The following is a 9,003-nucleotide window of genomic DNA, read 5'->3' as shown; positions in this document are numbered from 1 at the left end:
TGAGGTGGTTACAGTGGCTCACAGCAGTTACTGGAGCTCTGGGTTACAGTACTGGGCGTTTGCCGTTGCCAGCAGGCAAACTTGGCTTTTTCCTGGTGACTGTGGGAGTCAGTTGCCTAAAACCAGACGTTACAGCTCTTCTTGGTAAGTCCCTAAATCCTGCCTTGGATGCAGCACATAAACTAGTTGCATTGCACTCTGAGAGACTGCCATTTAGTCTGGAGCAAGCAGAGGAGATTCCATTTCAGCTCCTGTGTAAATCCGAACTTACAAAGAAATAACGCCTGCGAGGTGGCCAAGCAGAAGGAAGAACATTCAGTGGGAGGTTGCTGCAGGGGACGTGCATTGCCTCTGCTGTGAGCCGCAGAGCCACAGCTTAGGGCGTTATTTATAGCTGTAAATAAGTCCTGAGGCTAGGAGTTATTTGCAAGTCCTGGTACATTTTATTTTAATGCTGTAAGAAAGCATTTCGCTATATTTTTTTCCCATTTCTTTTTGGTCTTCAGGACTTCTGTCACTATTAGAGAGGAAAGAAAGAAAGAAAAATCTCTTTTAGATGTTTTGTTCCTTGGTGGTGGTACCAGCTGGTGCCCCTGCACTAGGCGCTGTGCTCACAAGGTATTTACAGTCTCAGGCTGCTATTACATTTTAGCCTGAGCATTACGATGGCCGTATGTGATAAAAGTTCGCCCAATTTTCTAGGCTCTGATGCTGTGTGACCTTGATTAGTCCCTTACTGCCAAGCATAGTCTGGGTGAATCACTCCAGTGAATGCGTGACAAGAGAGAGACCAGCCCTTGGTCTTCATTATATTCCACAAACTGCCTTCCTGCCTACCTCTTTATTCACACTTCTTGCTTCTCTTCTTGTGTTTCTAGCGGCTTAAAGTTCAGAATTGCTCTTAGATAATGCATGCTTCTTTCCTCCAATTTCTGGGGACTTTATTCAGGCACAGGTACTGCTGAAGCCAGTCCCAAATTTCTGAGGCAAAGCTAGTGTTGTTCAGAACTAAAGACTGAATCGCTGAAAATGTACGCTGCCTAGAGTGAATTTTTCTGAGGCCTAGAAAAACGCACTTGATGTAAGATATGGAAGAGGAAAGCAGTTGAAGGGGCAGAAGTGGGTGGGTTTGGGATTAAGGGAAAGGAATTCGGGCTTAATCTGTTAAAGATCCTGACTGATTTGACAGGAATGCCAGACGGAGGGGCTGGCAGGGTCTGTGGGGACATCAGTACCTCTGCAGTTCTGAGCGGAGGTGTTTTCTGTAGGTGGACAAGAGCCCTTGTTATGGAGGTGAGAGTCTGGTAAAGGGAGAGGAACTGCAGAACCTGGAGAGGCTTCATTTGCCTTTAGAGAGGAACTTTTTAGCTCTCCGACACCGTCCTCCCTTTTTCAAGAAAACCCCTTAACCTTTACCAGATTTTTATGCATGTGTTAAGAGCTACTTACCTAAATAAGGGTTTGCAGGCTCAGTTCTCAGTTTTTCTGTGAACTGTGACAGCCGCTGGCTGCTTTTTTGGGTACTGGCAAGGTCAGTTAGGAGCCGCTGCACATAAATCCTCTTGAGCAGCAACTGGAATTTCTCAAGGACTTGTCATAGTCTCGTTTTCTTTCCTTACCTCTTCTTCTGCGGCGTGCCATGGAGAACCCCCCCACACACACTGGGTTCCTTTGGCTCTTTCCCGTACCTGGGTTCTCACTCTTCATTTTACAAATTCTTAAGGCGGATTATACAACAGTTGAGCAATGTTTTATCCTGGAATCGCCTCAGTGCAGAGCTTGTACAAATTGTTTACCGTTTAGAGAGTGATCCAGCCCATTCTTCGTTAAATAATCCCATGGAAATATTGTTTCCGATTGCCTGTTTCTGAGTGTTGCACAATACTATATCAGATGAAGAAACAAGTAGCGTCACTATAAAACACAGATCGCTTGGAAGCTTACATGCAATATCCTATTGCATAAAATTTTACTCTGCCTTTTGAGCTCAATTCTAATCTCAACTATACTGATGGAAGTCACGGAAATCACCACTGAAACAATCAGAACTTGACCCCCGTAAGCCTCTGCGATTACAAGAGTTTGCTCAGGTTATGCCTGCACAGGAGACCAGCACAATGTGGAGTTACCACTATGCTTCAAGATGTTTCGGATCCAGGAGCAGAAGGTCTGCAGCAGCTGCTCCATCAGGACCCCCCAGGGCAGCTGGGTCCAGAGCTGGCACCTGCTGCTCTGCACCGCAGAGATGTACCCGCATGCTCAGGGCTGTCTACGCCATACAGAACTGCTCAGTGCTAATACTAACCTCAGGCAGGGCTACCACGAGTGTGGAAGATAATGAGATCATGTCTGCTGCACGTTCCTGGTTTTCCTCAGCTTGGCGGCTTTCCCATGGTGCCAAGGACAAGACGCCAGCAAAACGCGAGGAGCTACGTCCTCAGCGCTGCTCAGAGTGCCAGGCATGCACAGGAGCCAGCTGCAGCTCCATGATTCAGGGATATTTATGTACTTACTGTGGCCTAAATTAAAGCGTTTTTGGCATGCTTGTTAAAGTATATATGTTTGTGGTTACATATCACATTCTTAACCTTCATTAATTTGCAGCTTTCCTTGGACTATTGCTCTTCCCTGCATTCTCACTGACTTCCCAGCTCACATTTCCAGCTCTCCCTGGCTATTGTAAAGCCCCAATTGGGCTCCTAGCCCTGAGCCGAGTTCCCGCAGCTGCCGAGGGAAAGAAAGAAACCTCCCAGTACTCGCTGGGGCTCAGCTCAGTGCTGGTCTGATTTGTCGCCTCTCCATCTGTTTGCATTTTCCATGTTATTTGCAAAATAAAGGCATACATTGGAAATTGCTTCCACACAGGTAACACACAGATGGGATTGCAGAAAATGAGGGCACAGTGTTATAATTAATTCAGGCATTTCTCTCCAAACTGTGCGGTCATTTCTTGACAGTAGTAGATGTGACCATGCAGCTAAGTCTTCCTTGAGAGGAAAACACGGAGCTGATCGCTTTGAGGCTACCCTCAGAGTAGCCTTTTAAACTATCTTCTGCTATGAGGCAGAAGAGTGCAATCTAATTTACACGCTGTTGGGCACTCACTCATGGCATATTGTGTGTGTGTATTTATGCTACACAAATGCTCTTTATTAAAGTACCCTGAGTCACCTGAAAGATGGACAAAACAGCAATATTTAGGAAAGTTTAGACCCTGCTCAAGATTTGCATCTGCTCTCAAAATGCGATGAGTGTGCAAACTGTTGTGCCTGCCCACTGTCCCTCTTTAGCAAAGGGACTCCCGATGGCATCTAGCAGCGTCACATCGCCACGCTGCTCTGGGTTTGGCAGAACCAAGGGCTGTGTGTCTTTTGAACTATGGAAACGTTACAGCCTGGTTGGTGTGATAGCTCACACCAAAGCTTAAAACAGTAGTAACATTTAGGGCTAATAATGTTAATGTGCTACTAAGCAGCAATATTACATTTCTCATTTGTTTTCCAGGCTTTGCTGGGTGCTCTGTTAGTAGTTGTGATGTGGAGGTTGTAGTCCCGTTGCTTTATTAACACGAGGAGTTTACTATTTGCCATTTCAGCAAACGCCAGTGTATTTGTATGCTCAGTGTAGTGATGGATGGTAGTGCAAACCATTGCCAGGCTAAAGCTGAAAGCAAAGTCTGCCTCACAGGCAGAAATGTATTCTGTATGGGTGAAGTTTCTGAAGTTTTACTTGTGAAGTTCTTAAAAGTCTCTACTATAGATTTAGATTATAGATTATAGATCTCTACTATAGATATAGATTATAGATTTGCACTACTATAGTGCAAAATATGGCTTTTTAGAGACCGGAAATTTGTCCAAATTTGAGTGAGTTATCAAGGGAAGAGTAAAAAGCACAAATCTGGGAGAAAATACGTTATGTGGACAAATGTGAAGTCCCTGCTTTAAAGCTTGAGGTTACAAAACATTTCAAAGAAAAGGCCACCACCATGTTTTAACATGAACATTTATTTTCTTTGTTCTTATAAATGGGTTCAACTGTTTATAGATCGAACATTTTTAAAAATTACAACATGAAAAATGGGTTTTCCTGGGATAGGAAATTTCAGCCCAGATGACTGCAGTTGGACAAAGTTAAAGTAATGATGACTTGGAGTTTCCAGCTAAGGGAACCCTGCCAGTAGATGCTGTGACAATGCTGCATGCAGAGAGAAGATGGTAAAGCACAGTTGGAAGAAAGAAACTTACAGCTCTTTGATGAGAACATGGGTTTTTATATCATGTGTCTTAGGTGCCTTAGACATTAGCTAAACCGGTGTATGGATGTTCAGGTCACCACTTCCCAAGCAATAATTTCTCATGACACATATATTGGTCATTTGGGTTCTTCAGTTTGCTCTGTTTGTGCACCAACCTTTGATCCCTTGACAGCAAAATAGCTCTTCAAAGTATTACAATAGGCAACAAAATTTAAATTTAGCAGTCTCTAGAGCAATCCAAGCTGAATTTCAAAATTCTCCTCCCTTCACAGAATAAATCTGGTGGTGTGGTGGGGGCTGCAGGTCTGACCTAGGTACAGGAGCTGCATGGAGGTATGACCATTACTTCATACCCTGTTATGATGCCTCCAATCTTTCTGCTTAAGGGAGTTCTTGAACAGGGCTGCAAGCATCTAAGAGTACTTCAGAAAGCGATACCAGAAGCCTCTGGCATGGTGGGTATATATACACATATATATGTTTTCTCTTTTGGAGCCAGACTAGGACCATTTCTGAGGCATAGTGTCAGGTAAAAAAGTCAGGTCTTGGCTACCTGTTCTCCTTCAGGGTTTTCATGGGGCTGGCAGTGTGTGCCTCCCTCCTCTGGGCTTCAGTTTGAACTTTGGAAAAGCCCGTTCTGCTTTCTGGCAGGTTCAGGTGGATGCGCCAGACTTGCCTGCGCTATTAGGCAGGGACTCGATGGGGTCTGGGGTAATTTCTGGTCCAAGCGATTGAACTTGTGTATTGGAGAGTTTACAGTGTTTTAAATAAAGGTTATCCTTTACTTAAGCCTGCTTCTCTCAGGTTTTCTGAGAGAGGAGGTTGTGCTGGGCACAAACGGATTGCCAAGGTGGCTGACAAACCAAACAGGGACACAGTGATGTGTGCATCACGAGGGCTTTCCCTAGCTTTTAAACATGAAGAGACAGGTCCTTAGCTGGGATTTTCCAAAGAAAATCCATGTCATGAACTAAGAAATTTCATGTCAGTCAAGCAGATGCTTGTAAATGTCACCCCTTAAGAAATGTCACCCCGTCAAATGCACCAGGGAACATGCTCGCCCCACTTCCCCCCTCCATTCCTGAAGGTCAGTAGTATTTGTGAAGAAGCCTCAGATTTTCCTTCAAAAAGGGTGGGTCCAGCTACACTGGCTTTGCTGAAGTATCCCGTCAGATGTAAATGCAGGAATCCCAAACGGGCCTTCAGTGACTTGGCTGTTAAAGCTAGCTAAGGAAATGTTTGCACATCCTCTGCAGTAGGGCATTCTTGGCTTCCTTTGCTCTGTTGCGCAAGGGTTTGGTGTATTTGCCTCCAGCAGTAACTGCATTTTAGTGGTAAATGAAATGACTCAAATTCTGAGGACTGGGATGTGTGCGGGTAATACTCTAGCCTATAAAATTATTCATGCTCTTCCCTGGGGTATGGGAAATGGGAGTTGTTTATTTGCGCACTTTTTAATTTGAAGAAAGGATTAGAGAAAATCGAGTCAAACCAAGGGGATAAGGGAAACTCCCTTTGCGGTATCTGTGGTCAATGGTGGAAAACTGAGCACAGGATATTTTTACACTATTCCCTATAATGGCTGCATCAAGACAGTTGCCTATGCCTGTAAGACAAGCAATAGTAATAAAAGTTTTCTCTAGCCCTCTCACTAAATTCGGCGGGGAGAGAAAACACTCCTGACACACGCAGATCACTGCTAGCGTTTGGAAGCAAACCCAAGGGAAGTGTCTGTTTCTGAGCCGTTCAGGTCTTCTAACCTTCAGCAATGGCAGATCAAAGACCACAAGGGAAGCAGACTGCAGGTGCCAGTCAGGGCAGGTTTCGTCTTGTCACAGCACTCCGGTAAGAGGCATTCGCTAATGTCTGTTAATCTCATGGCACGCCAAGGGAGAAAGGCAGAAAGAAATTGCCATAAATTCTTCCCTCTACCAAGCAGCCCACACCCAGGCTCCGGGTGGCTGCAGGACCATGGCTTGATGCCTGCCCCTGCGAGGGACAGCAGCGGTGGAGCCCATGCCCAGCCGGGCCTTTCCGTGCCCACGCGGGTGGCAGAGCTTGTCCTGGGGTCACCCCATGGGCATCGCCTCCATGGGGGGTGAAGCAGCCTCAGAGGCTGCACGGCGCTGGAGGTGCACCCTCACGGCAAGGAGCGGGAGAGCAAAGGTCTGCCCCGAGGAAGGCCGGAGGCCCGCCTTGGTTGCCATCCTGTCGCAGCAGGACAGCCTCACCGTGCGGCCCAGGTGGCAGCGAGGAAGCCGTGCAGCACCGCGGGGAAGCAGCAGCAGCAGCAGCAGCACCAGCAGCGGAGGTAGCAGGGCACTCTACCAGCTGCAGGGAGAAGGCAGGACTAGGCACAGCTCAGGGCGCTCTGAGGGACGGCTTTGGCCAAAAGCCAGGTTTGCCCCTGTCTTTCTTTTGAGGTGTAAATGGCATGCAAGCAGGCTCCTCTCAGTGGCTTCTCCGTGAAGATAAATAACCCGATCCCCCGGTTATTATCCCCCTGCTCTCCTCCCCTTCCCCCTGACTGACTTTGATTATTGTAACTTTACATGCGCTTTTAATTTGCGTGCAGGCAAGTACAAAGGCACAACCGGATATACCTGTTATTTGCCAATGACCTGAAAGAGTATAGTTTATGTTAAGCCTTGGGTTATGGTAACGTTTGCACGCGATTCCTCAATATACATGCTGCAGGCAACTCATGGATGGAGGTGATGGAGGGTGGAGGAAAGTTTTAAAGTGACAGAAGCTGATTTAGTTCCTACTTAACGTACTGTTTGTGTGCAGGCCTCTATTTCAGTTTTGCACAGAGCATCAGCCTTGCCCTCAAGGTGCCTATGGTCATCTTACCCAGGCTGCAGCCTGCTTCTGGCTGCTCCTGCAACTCATCTCACGAAAGCTTAATGAAAATTAGGCAAAAATGGCAGAGAGGATATTTACACCTCCCTGTTTGTTTGTGGCGTGGTGGGAAGAAGCTTGCAGGAGGAGGAGGAGGCTGCAGGTGAGGTGCTTTGCAGCAGAGGGGTCAGTGCTGAGTGTGCAGGGATGCAGCACTGCCAAGGCTGCATCCATTTTGTAGCATAGGTCTCAGCACCCTAAAGTGCTTGAAGAGATTGCACTTGAGCCTCACTGAACACAGTTTAAAGAATATCCACCACTCCTGTGTGCCTTGGTTTGTCTAGTAGTTACAGCTGGAAACTGCAAGGGGATGTGGTGTTCAGTCCTTATCCTGCACACTCACTTGCTCATCTTGAACCTAACCAAACAGAAAGCCTAGTAATGTGTTTTGTTTGGTTGGTTGTTGTTGTTGTTGTTGTTTTTTAATTGCATTTCACTGATTCCACATCAAATTAGCTAGGTCTTCAAACAGAAGGGAAGTGTTTTAATCTGCCAGGCAAATAAACTTACCTTGAAGTCTTTCACCTGAGTGGTTTTGTTTCAGGTATGTGTCTTAACCCAGTGTTAAAGACTGCACCAAAGGAATTCATCAGACATTTCTTCTGAAGGTTCAGGAAATGGAAAAGATCCCATTCATTCTTAGCACCACCTCTTATCTCCCAAGAAGTGAGCGCTACGTGAGTGAAATGCAGTTTTGTCCTTATGGGGCAGACTTCAGTACTCACACATCTCTCAGAGACAGTGGGTCAAGGTACAGAGAGTCAGGTGCTACTCTTCCAAATGAGGGAATCATTAAATGATTGTTAAAATAGTAGAAGACAAGATGGACCTGTTGGTAAAAAAATAAGTTTATATTAAGTTTATATTTCTGGACATAAGCACATTTAATCTTTTCTGTGCCTGAGCTTCCCTATGAAATTGGGAGTGATAACACTCAATGTGGCTCTGCCTAGTATCTGCTCTACTGTTCTTTAGCATGTTAAGACAGAACTTGGGCAGCCAGCACTCAGGAAAATGATGTCTAAATTTGTGGTATAGTGAATGAGGGACTGAGTTTTTAATCCTATTTTTAAGTCAAACTAAACAAAGTTGCCTTCTGTCTTCGGAAGCCCACAGCAGGCACTCATGGTCTGCTTGTGAAAGGCCTTTATGTGAAGCAGCCTTGAAAATAAACATGTTTACATTTCTCCTCTCCACTCGACTATTTCTTTCTTCCTGTTTGCATCCCTCTGATTGTCTGCCCCTTTGAGGAACTGTTTTTTTTTGTTTGTTTGTTTTTGTTTTTTTAAATCTTCTTTTCCTTATTAGCTTTCTGCTTCCCATCATGTTTTCCTGTTCTAAGCATCCCATATACATGACATTTTTTGCGTATCTTCATTTTTATTCATCCCCCTTTGTCTTCATAGTTTGGCTGAGTGTAGAAAACTCACATGTAATATCAGCTTCCTAGAGATCGTGAACTCTTAACACATGGCTGGTCTTCCTGTGCTCAGAATATTTCTCGAAGATAAAACGTATATACGGGTTTGTTGTGATCAACAAAGTTTTCCATTTTGTACAAACAAACAAAAATAATAAATCACAGACACCATTCCATGGCTGGATTTTTAAATAAGTTCAGCAAAATTATATAGTGCTGCTGTAAGTACTGATGCACAAAACATGCCTTTACAGTGCTGTGTGCTCGAAAACCTGAAAGACTGTAAAGCTGTCTGTTCCAGCCCTGGAAGGAAACGTTCACAACAGCAAACCCTGTTGTGACAGGGTTAAACAGTCAGGAAAGGGTTACAGGCTGCCTGCTTGTCACTTGCTTCAGCAGGGGTTTAGATTGAGATGTGTGCCCT

This window comes from Cygnus olor, chromosome 3 (assembly GCF_009769625.2).
Source record: "Cygnus olor isolate bCygOlo1 chromosome 3, bCygOlo1.pri.v2, whole genome shotgun sequence".
NCBI lineage: Eukaryota > Metazoa > Chordata > Aves > Anseriformes > Anatidae > Cygnus > Cygnus olor.
This window is presented reverse-complemented; position numbering follows the sequence as displayed.